The following is a 12,560-nucleotide window of genomic DNA, read 5'->3' on the forward strand; positions in this document are numbered from 1 at the left end:
ATACAGATTTAATTAATAAAAATAGAATTTTAGCCTACTTATCCATTACTCGAGACAGGATTAACACTGTATATAGTGTTTGGTAAAGTGGGTTTCACATTAATTAAATTGGTTTCTCAATCACACGTATTGATTAATTCTCTAGTTGAAATTAATCAATACCAAATAGTCTTCATCTATATTATTTATTACAATTTAAATCTCTTCACTCACGACTAATTTCCATTATCGAATTTTTTATAAAACATATGTACCGCGTGTGACATGATCCGCTAGTTTTAATAAAACATAAATGTTTGATTTGGACTGTTTTGAAGTCAAAGATTTTATATTCCTTTTTTAAAACGTAATAATTCTTTATTTAATTTCTATGTTTGTTCCCTATGTATATTGGCCGAGAGAGAATGAAAGAAAAAACAATTTCCATCTTACGTCTACGTATTGACTTCGTAGAAGAATTAAAACAATATTTAATGCAAAATCACATCCCCACTATTCACGGCGTTCCAATTTTCAACTATTAATATTAAAATTCCAGCGTTGAATATTGAATTGTGGCGCTTTCGAGAAGGGGGTAATTACTGAAAAAGGAGCAATACGCAAAATCGAGAAGATTGTGAACAAAACAAAATAATTTCAAAGAAGTTGAATATAAGTATTTGAATTACTACAGATAATAACTTAAAATTATTTTAAATTGTGATATAGAAATTTTTAATATTTGTGTACATTAATAAAATATTTTTACAAAAAAAATTATTGAAGGAGAAACTCAAAAGCCACAGTTTTTTGTAAGATAAAATTTGCACGTTAATTTATGGAGGAAAAATTATTCTAAAAAATTTAAAACTTTTTAGTTGAATATTATTTTAATGGCCTCTTCATAATTCAATAATGGGTACGTGCCTGGCCCTTAAACCTAATTGTTTTAGATCATCATTCCAATATTTTATCATATTTTGAAGCTAAAACTTTTAATAAGAGTTCCACAAGATAAGATTCACTTATTTAACTTGCAGGACATATAAGGTATCATTTTCTTATAATACATATATATTCTTTTCGCGTCACATATATTTAAGTTTGTGCATATTTTTACAAGTACTATTAAAAAAAATATTGGAAACTTAAATTTTTTTTTTTTTAAAAAAATCAAATTTTCGTTTATTTAATATGATAAAAAAAATGGTGAAAGAAATTAATATATTTAGTGATAGAAATATATCGGCAAAAAAATAAAAATAGAAAATAGATTATATATGGCGCTGAGGATGGAGTTAACAATTTTCAGCTAAGCGACAGTTGGCGAATGAAACTTGGAAATATCACGTGAAAATGAAAGAAGGTTGTCTTTTTATTTGAATGGAAATTTACGCAATGATTTTTACAAGGTTTGATCAACTTCCATTCGTAAATGGAAATGAGAAACTAAAAGGAGAAGATCGAAAATTTAAAATTGAGCCCATGCATAAAGTAAAAAATTTATGGTAGCCCATGCAATTCAAGGGAAGACACCATAGACTTATAAATCTCAAGGACGAGTCTATTCTCGAACTCACTTCTTGAGTGACTGACGGGGGTGCCGCGAGCTTTAGGGATTCTCTTCTCGCCGAACACGTTCCCGGAGTTGGCCGTGTTGGAGCTGTTGGCCAATCTCAGCATCGTGTTAACGTAGGCGTTCTTTAATCTCCACCACAGTTTCAAAGGGGAGACGAACCTGATCAACCGCAGTTTCGGGGCGATTCTCATCTTCCATGAGCGCTTCGAGTTCGACCTGAGTCGCACGATCTTCAAGCTTCGTTTTGTTGGTGACAATCGGTTGTATCCCCTCCTCCTCCCCTGTTGCTTTCCATCGAATGAGATTATTTCCATTGCTCGAAAACTTTCTTTGTGTTTGGAGAGGGGGTGTGGAGTTTGGTGCTGATTTATTTATATGGGAGAATTCAAGGCGCAATCGTACTAGGGTCGGGGTCCGGGGGGTTGAAGGAAAATTATAATTGATTTGAAAATTGTAATTTGAAATTGTCCAAATGGGATTAATCGATTAATTTAGTTAAAAATTTGTGTGAGACGGTCTTACGAGTCGTATTTTGTTAGATGTATATCTTATTTGGGTTATCCGTGAAAAATTATTATTTTTTATGTTAAGAATATTATTTTTTATTGTGAATATCAGTAGAGTTGACTATCTCACATATAAATATTCGTGAGACCGTCTCACAAGAGACCTACTCCTAATAAAAAAAGGTAAGAGCAAAGTATTTATTTAATTTAAAAAGAAAAATGTGAGTCGAAGATAAAATATAGCTAACCAAGTCAGTCAATTTACGTGCTAGACTTCAAATTAATTACTTTTTCTGTTTGCCTTGTCGTCTTACTACATTTTTTTTTATGTTATCTTGACTTGGAACGTATTAAACAATAAGATATTCATTGTTTCTAGAAGAGAGAAAAATTTTTAGAAATACCCTTTGAAAAGCAAAGTCTATTAATGAAATGTTTGAATAATTTTATATTAAAATAAAGAAATTATATTAATTAAAAAAAAGATTTATATACCACACACATGCTCGTAACACATGTTCTTGTGAGATAGTATTATGAGTTAATTTTGTGAGATATATATTTTATTTGGATCATTCACAAAAAAACATTATTTTTATAATAGTAATATTATTTATTACTACTAAATATGAACAAAATTTATCTATTTAATTAAAAAAAATAAAATATACGAAATCGTCTCACAAAATTTAAGAACGACAATAATATGGCATTATTTTTTGTACACGACTCTATGAATTAGGTGTGTTAGGAAGATGTATGGGCTTTGAATTGTAGGGTAGTGTGATGCGTTCTGGACCACAAAATAAATGAGGGACTACTTCATTAGGCCATAGCTAGCTACTGTCATGTGACACCAGTCCCATCATTAGATAATGTTTTTTCTAATATTGACCCACTTAAATTCCTAAACTAACAAACTCAAACTTGGAAAAAACCATCAATGACCGTTGGACGAATCAGGAGTTCAAACAGGAAGAATTTACACAGGTTCACCCAGGATTATAAAAGATATTAATTCTCGGACCTCTTTCTGAAGAACTTGGCCAAATTCGGCAACACCTTTCTCTTCTTCGGCAAAAGGCGTCGATTTTGGAGTTCCGTGAAACGCTGGAGAAGAAGATCCTTTCGTCTTCCCTCGTTTTCCAGGAGCCATTTTGAGTTTGACACTCCTGTTAATGCCTCTGCTTGAAACTGAACGTGCCCACCTCACACTTCTCTTCATATATAGTTCATACTCTAACTCGGAATTGAAATCAATTCCTGCCGCGACCGTTTCGCCTCTATATTCTCCTCCAGTTTTCCAATTTATCTGCAATCACTTCATGTTCCTTGATTATTTTCTCAGTTTCATAAGCTTCATGTTCTTCCTCCAGTCTCTGCTTTCTTGCTTCTCTTTCCAGGAGTTCCATTTTTGTCAGTATTTCCTTTTCACTTGCTTTTAAAGCTTCAAACCACGCCAGTGATGCCACAATTTTCTTAGTAATTTCCTTGGCTCCTCCTACGTGGTCAAGACAAAACTTTTATTTTTTATACTCTCGGTAGCGTGTACCTATTTGGGTTCTAAAAGATCGGACTGTTAGGTTAATGTGAGAACCCGAATTTTCAGCGGCTAGCAACTTCAGTAGCAAATGAAAATTCCAGCAGAAGCTAGCAATTCCAGCATCAAGCTAATATTTCAGAAGTTTATATTTTCCAGCAGACATGTATTTTCTAGCAGACAGAATCCAGCAGCAGAAGAGCGAGAAAGCAGTAGCAGAAGAGCGAAGAAGCAGCAGACAGTTACCAATTCAGCCATGACTTGTAACTGAAGCATTTAAACGGAATAAAGATTGTTAATGGCAGATTATGGCCATTAATAGGGAGCCTAACAGTCAGATTGTGGCCTATAAATAACACCTCAAGTCTCTAAAATTGGTGTTACACAAATCCTGAGTTATCTCTTGAATTTTCGAGTTAAGAGGGTGCTGAATTTCGAGCGGTAGAAACCAGTAGCGAGAGAAAGCATTTTTCCAGACTTCAACCGAAACCTCTAAGCAAATTACTGTAAGTGAGCTTATATATAAATATCTTGAAATCCGTTGATAATTCTGTTTTAAAGTTCAGATTCTGTATGTTGATTTCTGATTTTGAAGCACTGTAACTCCCTAGTGAACTAATGGTGAACATTTCTGAATTCTGATTCTGATTCTTCTGCCTCACCCCTTAGAGGAGAGAACATATAGGGGACTTATATCAGTTTAGCCATGAAATTCACTAACGTGCTCAGTGCTTAATAATTCTGATTTCTGTTCTGAAACATGTAAATTCTGAATTCTGATTTCTGTTATGAAAATACGAGTTTTCTGTATATTATTGTATTACTGTTTCTGTTGAAAACGATTTCGAAAACTGGGAGTTATTCCCGCCCCTGCTTACTGAGTGACAATCATATCACTCACCCACCAAACCCATCTCAGATAAGAGTACTGAAGAAATGTTAGAAGAAGAGGAACAGATCCAGTTCTGGGGCTGGTGAAGAAGACTGTTGTTCTCAGTTTATGTTTATTTTATTCCACTGCATCTGTTAAGATACTGTAATATTTGGTTTTACATTTCCGCTGTAAAACATCAGTATTCGAGTTGTAACAGACAATTGAATTTATTTCGTATTATGAACAAAAGACTAGTTTATGAGATTCTGTACTTCTGAGGCTTGTTGTTTTCGAATGTAATATTTGAGAGCAACGCCGGTGTCAACTAACCCCCGTCCCGGGGCGTAACAGTTAATGAGTCCGGAAATGCGCATGTCTATTTGTTGGTACTGTATAATATTCCTTAGATATTGATTTTACCCTTTCTCTACCACTGGCTTTGTCCCCAAGTAGAAACAATATTACCCATTAAGATATGATGTCACTCTTTTACGACTCACTTAATCAACCAAATCAAGTTGCATAACGTACGCACGAGAACTTCTCAGGAGGTCAATTATCTCATTATTATTCTCACTCATACACACTTAACTCAATACTCACCTTACACATTTATCAAATGATTACTTTGCTTAAAGCAGGATCGAAATAATGGTAGCATCATGACCTAATTAGATAGGATGAGTATAAGCTTGTGACAATGCCACTGTACAAATTGTTGTGTAAAATGCTATTATGATATGTTATTAATGATGATAGTGGTAAAACGTTCATTGTTTTTTAAGATGTTAAAAGGTTCATTTTATGGATTTATGTTGTTGAATATACACTATTCTCGTATCATTTTTTTACAATATATAATTATTTCATTTCATCAATTATCCGTTTATAATATATCTATTCATATGTTTACGTATTAATATAATTTAATTTTAAATTATTTAAACGTTTTAATAATTAACTCATTTATTTATATTTATATTTAATTAATTTATATTTATTATATTAATAAATTATTAAAAGTAAATTAAATAGTATGCATGAAAATCACACTTGGTAAAATACTTAAGAGCCCTGATTCGTCCCTCAATTTAAGCTACCTCCATTTCTTTCATTCTTAGTTAATTCTGATAAAATAAACAGTGAACGGAAATAAGGTCGCAAACTTAAAGAACAAAGTGATCGGAGCACAACCAATGTGGCTATTTTATTTCATAGGAAAATAAATTCAACATTTTGGGATGGTGACGCCGCACGCGGCTGCAATTTTTCGGGTGTTGGGTGACTTAATATAAGGAGCGAGGGTTGGATCCTTGATGTAGGTGCAGAGGCACGGCACCTGCTCTCTTAGCTTCACACAACACAAGGCCGATGGTACGCCAGAGCCCACTATTGCCGCCAGGCACGGGCGGAGCTCTGTCACGTCGCAGACTACGGCAGTTGTTTCCTTTGCTCCGCAGACCAGAGCCACCAGTAGGCACCAGAAAGCAACATTGGCAGCAGATTTCTTCATTTTCAGGGTTGCAAGGGAAAATTTTGGAGGTGTCACAAGATCGTAGCTAGGGTTTGCTTGAAAATTTTGTGGTTGTGGGTGGACATAATGTGTAAAATTTATAGGACTTTGATTTCTGTTGTTCGGTAAGTGAATCATTACTTGCTTGATATTATTATATTCTATTACACCAGTATCTTGTGTCATGGCACCTATTTTGAAATAATTATCTAGATACTTTTTATTATTTCAAATTAATGATTTTTTAATAATTTTTTATTAATAATTATATCTAAAAATTTAATAATATTGATAGATAACTATAAATAAATATTTTATAAATTTAAATGTTTTTCGAAAATAGATAAGATAGAGTAGATATAAATAAATTACAAATTTAATAAAATAAATTTTTATGATTTTTGATTAAATAAATTTTGATTTTTAAATTTTAGCCTACCCAGTACAAAAAAATAGCCCATACATAAAAAAAAAATGGATACGATACTAATCCGTCCTAAATATATAGCACGGTTTGTAGAACCGTCGTATTTCGGATTTAATCAAAACCGTCGCCGATTTAGATCGGCGACGGTTTTTAGAAGAGCCGTCGCTACTAGGGCTATCATTCACCCGAGATCAATTTAATTCCTGGCTACGTCCCTGTATATATATATATATATAGACACACACACACACACTCCCCAATGAGCAGCCTTTCATAGAATATGGTTTCCAGATTTTACATAATCTTGTTTAAGTTTATGAGCTGGTCTCCTCTATAACTTTCTCACGAACCTATTTTCGAAATTAGTCGTTCTGATCATATATATATATATATATTGAAAAATAATATTTTTTAGACATACCAATAAATTTTCTCTCAAACAAAAATATATACACATTTTACTTTTGACATAAAAAGTAAATACTCCTCACACAATCAACATATATTGTATAATATTTCTTCACAATATAACTAGTAAAAAATTATACTTTTCATTGCTCAGTTGGAGATTCGTTGTCCAAAATTGGAGAATGTCATAATTACTAGAGTTTTTTAGTTTATTACATTTGATTTTTTTTACACCAGACATCTAGTTAAGCAAAGTAATTCAAACCTTTATATATACTAGCAACCGAGGCACACGCGTTACGTGTGTCATGAATATATGAGACTAATATATTAAACATTCATGAGTTTATCTCACATGATATAAGTGTTGATCATAAAAAATAATATTCTTTTGAAACAGTAATATCATCTCATGTGAAATAATGAAAAAACTTCAATGTAAAAAAGTAAACAAATAGTCAAAAAATTATCTAAAAATATGAGAATATCATCAAACTAAAATTTATTGAATATAAAAAACTAAAATTTGTCTTCTACATTCACCTAATAAATCGGGGAAAAAAAATTCAAGCTATAGATATATTTAAGCATTTTATGCATAAGCTAAACTCTCTCTGGTCAAGCGTAATAAGAAAATTTAATTTTATCGAATCATACCATAGTTCAACCTAAACATACAAAATAAATAGAACAATCTATTAAAGCGTGTTATAAAAAATCGACATGACAGAACAAAGTAGAAATTGATAAACTCCATTTTTTGCCAGAAAAACCGAAATATTGTAAGTAGATGACTTGACAAAGAGGAAGAATACAAATTGTAGCAATAGTGGCAGAATGTAAAGTTAAGACAAACAATTATTAAATTAACTTTGCTACAATTAAATCATGGTAGGAATACACATAATATGTTTTGCTTAAGTTGAAATAGAAATAAACAAATTAAGTAGATAGAACAATGGAAATAATAAATTTGCAAATCCATGCTAAGGTAGAGTTTATTACTGTAATACAAAAAATTTTAAAAACCTACGGCTTTGGCTATTTATGGACATTATTGGTCGGATTCCTGCCTCCATCATTCGCGTTCTTCATGTATGAATCTTCATATTTAAATACATATGCAGCAAAGATTCAAATATGTCATATAAGTAAAGATGCAAATGTGGCATATAAAAGTTCAGATTTTGACATCAGAACTCTTTTAGATCTTGAGACATTTGAGTTTAAAATCTACAAACCAAAATGTAAATTTTTCTGTAAAGATTATAATAAAACAATATCTAATAAGCCCTAATATAATGATTTAGTGAATCTATTGAGAATATGTGAGATATTAGATCATAAGATCTAGAAGCTCGTAAAAAATATATTATCTCACCTGCAAAATGAAAAAGAACAAACGAATTTGATATGACCACTAATATAAAGCAACATAATAAATCATAGACCATAAACTAATTCATTGTTAAAAACAAACCAGATGAAGATGTGGGCGAGTAGATCTGATCCATTGAATTGAGTATGCCATTTATATAAATACTTTGTTCGCAACCAGTATCCTTCAGCTTTTGAGAAAAAAACACAAAGGCAAATCATAATCAGCAAAAAAAATCAACTTAAACCAACAATCAAAAAATCATAAATAATATGTTTATCCATGAGGCATTACCCTAGTACTGTTTAAATTTGATTCAATAAATATAGAAAATATAGTAGCAATGCAAAAATTGGTTATTCGGGATGCGTGATAAAATAGAGGGTGAGAAATAGATAATCATAGGCAGAGATAAAAACATAGACATAATATATCAGCATTACGTCGATATACATTGAAGAAATTTGATGGTTGAAGATGGTGACATGTTTTAATTAGATAAACTATTGTGGAAACATGAAAAAGATTTTAGATGAGAGGTTAGTCTCATAGAAATCATATTTATTATTCAAAATACAAATTTTGTTTTTTTTTTTTTAAATGTAAAATACAATAAGTCTCAAATATTATATCATCATAATACTATACATTATTTTGTTACAACATGAGAATTTCAGTAGCGAAAACAACATCGGGAATGAAGATCTAAAATCGTGTAACAAATGATACAGGATGTTGTGTGCTACATATTCCAAACAATATACACAAAGTAAAACACCAAAGTGAAAGCAAAAGAAAAAAAACATATAGATACAATACCTCTTTGTAATAAGGAACCATTGGCTTGAAAAAATGCACACCTTACATACATTACAACCATTAGCATTGATTAGCTAAATATATACCTCAGTTATAGCGTTATATCACCAAAAAGAAAAATTAAAGATTACCAACCTTATTTCGGAATCTTGAATAAAAAAAATACATAATGAAAACATTATATTCTAGATGCAAATCAAAATTTGACAAAATAAGTTTAAAATCAAATGAGGTTCGTAGTTGTCTAACAACTTGTAAATGAAAAAGCTCACACATCCCATACCTCAAAACAGAACACCAAAAACAAATGAAATCATATATTAGCGTAGTAGTATTTTTTTTGTTGAATATTACATTCATGTATGGAGAAGGCATCAAGGAATATTGAGTTACGAATCCAAAGCGAAAATGTGGCAAAATCACAAAGAAATAAAAATTGTAATGTGTGAATGTTGAAGCCCGTATCCCATTCTCAAAGTGAAAAGAACAAAAAATTTACATTATTTGACGAAATTGCTTGAATACCAAAAAGATAATTAAGATATTATTTAGAACTTGTTTCAAGCTTGTTTTTTTATTTTTTATTTTGTAAAATTTCAAAGGAAACGACGATTGTACAACTTCTCATCTTTTTTTTTTTATTTAATTCAATTATTTTTGTGTCAAATGGTTGAATGAAAAACAATGGGTCAAAGAGAATTTTGGAACAAACAGAGCATATAAATCATATGAACTTCAACACATCAAGGAACACAGAAAATAGACATTTTTTAACAACATTGATTTTTTGTTTTGGTCGGGGGTGCAGAGATGGGTGATGAATACATGAAATGATGCCCCAACCTCTAATGAAGTCTACACCATTTATATATTACTTGGATTAACATATGTACCCCAAATTCAAGAGCCTCAATGATGTAGAAGGTATCAAAATGAGAAGTAACACCCACGAAACATTTAAGGAATGCAACAATATACAAAAAAAAAAAAAAACAATCAATGTACATTAAATAAGAAAAAAAATGACTTTAAAAAGTTATTATGTACGATACACAACCAAGTTATTATGATTTAATTAAAATAACATTCAAAATAGTTGTGATATTACAACTATAAATGTTATTGAAATAATTATTCACTTTACCAGAATGATTAACTATATTTATTAAAATTGTTTAAAATTTATATTTAACTTGTTTTTACTTTGCATCGTTCACAATATATTCTATTAATTATAAACTTATTAATGTATGAGAGAGCGAAAAAAATATTATTTTGTTTACAATCAACATAACACAAACCAAAATAGTTGGCTATTAAAGGTTATTTAAACACATACCGTTATGCAATTAAATATCTAATTTAATGGAAAAAATCACAAAAGTTATGTCTCATCATAAAAATACCACAACTTTAAAGATCTCATTTGTAGGGTAAACAACCAAGTTTGAAACCATATTTCTCATGACAACCATAATTTCAAGAAAAACAATCACCAAAATAGTCGCAGATTTCACGTTTCAATTCCCTAGATGAATGCAAGAAACACCATATTTCAATCAGATTTCAGGTTTTAGTGAGATTGACGCTAATAGATTTGTGATAAAAACTCAAGAAATCGGGGAAGAAGAAAGGTCGTAACTTTATTATGCGCTTATATGTGAGAAGTTTTGTTATATGTGAAGGCATTAATTATATTTTTGTGTTCAATAATACTGCTTTATGAGCCCATGTGTTGAATATGCCTAACAAACACACGCAGGATGTAACTTCACCTTCAACAGTCGGCCATGAAGTTCCGATTCATCAAGAAGTATAGCTTGTTCAACAGCTTCTGATTCAAGAAACTCAACATATGCAGATCACTTCGGTTGCCCAAACTTGTTAGTCCGTGTAGTTACTCTATTCACAGTCCTACATGATTGGAAATGCTCCTGAACTTCCTCTGGACTACATGCATAATCCACCTACAAAGTAATTTTCACCCCCAAGGTTTAGCATCCAAAAAGGAAGAAGAAAGAAGAATCGATTAAAAAAACAATAGAGCTCATAATGAGTATGTGTTGAACGCTGTTATAGCTGAAGCAGGCTATACAACATAATTAGATGGGACAAATGCAGTCACAAAACCGCTGTTGGGTTAACAGGTAAGGAGTGAGGCAATATCGTGCAATGCAAAAAAACTCATAAGTGGTTGTAGTTAGAGACAACTTTCGGATGACTAAACATAGAAACATCTCTATGGTGGCAGGAACATACGAAAAAGATGTATTTGATCATATAAATCCTGCAGAATAAAAGCTTTGCACCGTTGACACACATACCCCTATTAATTAATGCCTTCACATATAAGAAAACTTCTCTTACTAACAACCAATTTTGATTGTGCGTACAGATATTTTGCTTGAAACAAATTTATGTCTAGCAACCATAACGACCGATTTGTTTCAGTAACATACAAATTCTAGCAGCCATGACAACCAATTTGGTTTAGTTCGAACGTGCCGTTTCAATCGACATTAAACGCAATTTGATACAATGAGAACCGAAATTCAACCAAAAAATAGGTTACCTCAAACAAATTCAACATTGAAATTTCAGTATTGAAATGCGGAACTCCAAACGAATAACAATCAGATCGATTGAGAGCGGTGGAGAAGAAGATATTTGCGAACTTACCACTTATGATTTCTTGGTCGACCGGCAGACAGGACATCAATCGATGTGGTGTTGGGTTTGTCGAGGCTTCAACCGAGAATATGTTGGAGGAGATCGTGCAGAGGGAAGCGGAATTTATGAAGGTAAAGCAACAATATCCGAGAGAATTGTGCATAGTCGGTGTGAGGGAAGCGTCATTTCTGAAGGTAAAGCAAGAATATGAGATGATCGTGCAGAGTAGGTGTGGAACGGTTTTTTTGCGGTTGTGGAATGATTTTGAGAGATATATTATTGAGTGAAGCGAAAGGGCAAAAAGGGAAAAAAAAACTTGGTGTCCCCAAGAGCAGTTTTTATAAGCAGCTAAGCCTTAATAGAATAGTAGAGATTAGCTTGAGAACGTATTATCAACATATAATTATCATATTTTAAAATTATTGTTTATTATAGTAACTAAGTTAAAAATATATAATGATATAAGTATTATAAAATAAATTAATTTTTATAATTAGTACAAAATTATTATTGGAATTTAAGTTTCAGAAATTTTAAACAAATTACTGATATTAGAAATATGAGCACCCGATGATTGAACGCTAAAAAATTTTATAGATATTAAAAAATTTAGCATTAAAAAGATAATATTAAAATTTAAAACTTTAAAAATGTTTTTATAATAGTTTTTTTAAATGTTTTGAATGATATGAATTTAGATATTTTCTCAGTTTGGTTAAACACTCATACTGAAAGTCGAAAAATCGGTTTGTCCGAAAACCGAACCATTAATTTGGTTTGATGTTTTTAGTTTTTCGGATTTTCGGTTTTTGATTCAGTTCGTTTTTTTAGCTTGGTTTTCGAAATTAAGCAAAAAAAACTATTTTT

At 31.3% G+C, this 12,560-nt stretch overlaps 1 long non-coding RNA gene across 3 annotated transcripts; it reads right to left on the bottom strand.

Moving 5' to 3' along the window:
* Positions 1 to 7,449: 7,449 nt before the first annotated feature.
* LOC140836391 (uncharacterized) lies at positions 7,450 to 11,959 on the bottom strand. 3 transcript variants are annotated; one of them, XR_012119082.1, is made up of 4 exons: positions 11,703 to 11,959; positions 10,799 to 10,990; positions 9,024 to 9,064; positions 7,450 to 8,394 (listed from the first exon to the last, which is right to left on the bottom strand). It is a non-coding gene; the product is annotated as an uncharacterized lncRNA (long non-coding RNA). The 3 variants fall into 3 exon arrangements; XR_012119083.1 differs by lacking the exon at positions 9,024 to 9,064 and having other exon boundaries at positions 7,451 to 8,207; positions 8,307 to 8,394; XR_012119081.1 differs by lacking the exon at positions 9,024 to 9,064 and having other exon boundaries at positions 7,453 to 8,394.
* Positions 11,960 to 12,560: the final 601 nt, after the last annotated feature.

Source organism: Primulina eburnea, chromosome 7 (genome assembly GCF_022965805.1).
Source record: "Primulina eburnea isolate SZY01 chromosome 7, ASM2296580v1, whole genome shotgun sequence".
Lineage (NCBI taxonomy): Eukaryota > Viridiplantae > Streptophyta > Magnoliopsida > Lamiales > Gesneriaceae > Primulina > Primulina eburnea.